Source organism: Catharus ustulatus, chromosome Z (genome assembly GCF_009819885.2).
Source record: "Catharus ustulatus isolate bCatUst1 chromosome Z, bCatUst1.pri.v2, whole genome shotgun sequence".
Taxonomy (NCBI): Eukaryota; Metazoa; Chordata; class Aves; order Passeriformes; family Turdidae; genus Catharus; species Catharus ustulatus.
The window spans coordinates 34,304,470-34,308,961 of NC_046262.2; positions in this window are offsets into that span (position 1 = coordinate 34,304,470).

The window sequence follows — 4,492 nt, forward strand, 5'->3', positions numbered from 1 at the left end:
ACCTTGTCTCTTGAGAGCATTCATTTTGTTACAGGGGCAGGCAGACAGGGAGAAGGCAAGGGAAGGAAGGGGGAGAGGATGCCATTACATCTTGAATTGACCAAATTTGTCAAATATCATAAAACAAAGAGAGCAGAGGTGTGGTCCATATGAAGACTGATGAAGAGGAAGGCACAAGAGCATCAAGAAAAGCAGTAGTAACAGATAACACAAAAGCATGAGACAGCAGCCTTTGCTAAAAGAGGAAGGCAATAACAGTACAGCCTACCCTTCTCTACCACGAGACCAGGGCAGATGTTTAAAGTCACGTAATTTGTCTAATGAGAGAAGTTTCATTCTTTGAAGAATACATCAGCACATTCATCCATCCGCATCCATTTAATTAACATCTTAGAATATAAGTCCACCTATGTATCCTTAACTGCAGAAAAAAAATAAAGATCTGAGTTAATTGTTCTGACAATAAACCTAACTATCCTTTGCTGAATCTCTTTTAAACTCATTATAATGTCGTTCATGATAGAGAACACCTCAGATTTCAGCCTCCTATCTCTTTAACACAGCTCTGACAGATAGCAGTAATAGATAACATAGGTCCTTCAGCTTTTCTTACAGTCTTAGTACAGCCAAGTGGAGGAGCTGCTGGAACATCAGCTCCAGGGCCTGGCAGTGCTCAGGGGACCCAGAGAGTTTCCCTGCAGTGGCATCACTGGGGCAGGAGCTGGCAGCCCCAGGAAGCTGAAATGGCAGGATGCAGGATGCTCTGGGGAAGGCTGGGCAGGGACTGTAAAGCCCTGTCCATGCCATCGAGGCCCTGACCAACAGTTCCAGCTGGTGACAAGTACTTCCACTTGTCTTGAGAGCAGGTTATCAGCTGTTCCCTAGTAAGTTGACAGAAAGACCAAAGGGGAGAGCAGTGCTAAGTCTGAAGGGACCAGAGCAGTCTGCTAATACTCCTTCAGGAGCAGGTATAGTCTAATATGCTGATGTAGGGCTGACTGACAGCTAGAGGGCTAGTGTATTAACCAGATCTGATACAGGGATCTTCACCTGACGTCACAGCTGGTGGATGGAGTCATATCTTGAGAACTCAAAAAATGGAGTTCTGGAGTTCCAACATATTGAAGCTACTTTTATTTGAAAGTAGTTATGCTTGCACATCGAAATAGCTAGCCATAGCCTTTTCTCAGTCTTTAGGATGACTGTTCAAACAGTGAAGTGGTGTCATACTTGTAACCATGTTATGCAAAACTATCCAAAAACTATCTGCTTGGCAGACAGATAGTCTTCTAGATAGATCTTCTCTGCAAACAGAGAGCAGAAAAGGGTGGCCCTTTGGACCTATCAACAAATTATGTCTACTCACAGCCTTAGGAATCTGGCAGGCTTTGAAGGACTGCCTCCAGACACAGTTTTTGAGACTCTCAGTAGGGAGCTAGAAGCACAAGAAAACTGACATGTCTTCTCTGCCTGAAGTCCTTGCCAGTAGCACTGGCACTGAAGTATTCCCAGCAGTCAGGAAATCTGTAGGGACACAAAGGAAAAAAAATGTGTTTATAGCTGTGAAGGATGGATGGTTCAGGGTCCATAATATAAATAATCAATTCAATTCATTGCATCTGCTTATCTGACCTCGAATATGTTTAATATTCAAAGAACATTTTTCTGTTATGTGTTTAAAGATGTCATGTGAGATACAAGTGATTCTACCCAACTGGGAATCAACATACTTGTGTTGGACACCCTGAGACTGTTAATTGTGAAATAACACAATTGTCAAAGTCTATTTTCATTCAGCTTCCTCACTGTTCCCCTTTCTTTCCAGTCTCACAGTAATTCATTTATAGTCTTTGTAATCCTGTTTTGCACTATTCTATCTTTGAACTTGCAACTAACTTCTTATTCACTTAAACTGTTTATTTGCTTTACTCCTTGGGTTTGGGATTAAGCCTTTCCTTTTGTATGTTCCTGTATGAAAAGCTTTGCCCTTGTCTTGATTAATCATGTCAATAGTTTTCCTGCTATGACTCCCTTAGTTTTCCTGTCTCCAGAAGAGGATATCAGATTTGTGAGGCCTGATCCTCCTTTTGTAAGTCCACACTAATTGTACTTAGAAAGAATAGCATCCTTATTCTGTTCTGCCCAGAAGAAAAGCACTCCGCCTTTTGTTTCTAACACAACCTGCAGGTTTTCTCTATAACATACTCCATTTATTTCTGCAATGTACCTACCTGCAGTGTGTCTTACCAATTTTAGCTGTCCAAAGATCATTACCTCTTACCTCTTCAGGTGTAACAGAGTTAACCTGACGTATGATTCAAAAGAGACTAATTGGATCCAACTTAATTCTTCTCTGAATATTTGAAGAAAGGCAAAAGCAAGCAACAGTATCATCAGTTACAGGCAGACCGGCACAATAAACCCACCCCTTCAACAGATGTTACGTGTTTAATTAAGACAGAGGAAGGAGTAACGGGACTAATTCATGCTGGCTTGATAAGGACAGGGAGCCAATTATACATTTTACATATTGTACAGGATTTTATTTTCTTTTTGCTGTTTGGCTGCAGCTCATCTATAACCTGCCAGATGTCATCAGAAGGCTAAGCAGCAACTTGTTGTTATGGTGACATGCTGCACTTCAGAAAGATAACAACAGGCCTTCATGTCTCATGTGACAAATAACTCCCAACAGCCCATGTGTACCCCTTTAGTTTTCACCCTTTACATAGTCAAACACACTAGATGAGGCCATGACAGGAGTTGTCAATAAAGCAAAAAGACAAATGACTTCATAATAAGTTACCATCAGAAAGAAAAATGTCCTTGTTTGGCAATTATCTAGGTGCCATCAGTTAAACAATACACCAAGTATTGCATTTATGCTAACAAGTTCCTGTAACTGTTTAATTGTATTTCATGAATAGTCAGGTGAAGCAGCTATGGGTAATTTTGTTGGTAGATATAAAATGCACAGGACAAAAATGTCCAGACCCTATTCAAGAACTGAGGAATGGTTCTAGGAACTATTAATATAACTAATAATTAATTAAAATGCAAATTCAAATTCAACTCAATTTTAAAACATATTACAGTAAATTCACGAATACAAGCCGCACTGAGTATAAGCCGCATCTATGGGTGTTGGCAAATATTTCGTTTTTTGTCCATAAATAAGCCGCACCCGAGTATAAGCCGCTCTGTCATTCGCAGCGAGGACCTGCGTGCAACAAAGTTGCCAAATAGTAACAGAACGGCGGCAGGGCGGGGTTTACTGGCTCAGCTAAGGCTGTGCAGGCTCGGCCCGCTAGGGGCTGCTGACGGGGCCAGGTAGCCCAGCTCGGCGCTGCTGCTCGGCGGGGCCACTGGGCTCGGTCACCACGGCCCGGCGCTGCCCTGTGGTGGCAGGCAGGGACGGAGCCCCCCGCCGCCTCCCAGAGCCGCGGCAGGGGCGGCCCGGGTCCCCCGCCGCCTCCCAGAGCTGCGGCAGTGGCGGCCCGAGTCCCCCCCCTCCTTCCCGGGCCTCGGCAGTGGCGGCCCGGGTCCCCCGCCGCCTCCCCGAGCCGTGGCAATGGCGGCCCGGGTCCCCCCGCCGCCTCCCAGAGCCGCGGCAGTGGCGGCCCGGGTCCCCCCCCTCCTCCCCGGGCCTCAGTAGTGGCGGCCCGGGTCCCGCCTCTCCTCCCCGGGCCGCAGCAATGGCGGCGCGGGGCCCCCCCATCTCTTCCCCAGGCTGTGGCAGAGGAGGGAAGGAAAGACCTCTCCCTCCTCTCTCCCCGCCCCCCGTGCTGCCTGCAGGCAGCCAGGCTCCACCCGCGGTATAACAGAGTAGCGATTTGTAACAATCGCAAAATGCCGACTTTGCAGCTGCTCGGGTTGGCACTCTGGCAGGCACTTCTGAGGTTATAAATGTCAGAAAATGATTCACATATTAGCCGCAAAATCTTAGTCAAATTGGTGCGGCTTGTATTCGTGAAATTAGTGTACTTAAAACATAGTTATTGAAACTCTAATGGTTGTACTATAAGACCTTCCCACCACAAAACCTGAGATACTTCATGTTATTCTCCACCTAAACCACATTTTTAATATGCTTTAACAACAAGCCACTTATTAGCAACTAATTATTTCTTTTTACCTGGATCTGAGAGTTTCCTTTATTAAGTTCCAGAAGATCTCGCTCCTGACTATATGTACAGTAATTTCACGAATACAAGCTGCACCATTTTGACTTAGATTTTGCTCTCAAACCAGAAATGCGGCCAATATTCAGGAGCGGCTAATATGTGAATAATTTTCTGACATTTACAACCCCAGAAGTGCCAGCCAGGGTGCCGAGCCGAGGGCCTACCAGTAAAACCCAGGATTTCGCGATTGTTACAAATTGGATACTGTGTTGCGCGGTGGGTGGGGCCAGCTCAGCGCTGGCAGCATTGGGGGAGGGAGGGAGGGAGGCAGGGGAGTTCCCTACTTCAGGCGGGGGAGAGGCACGGGG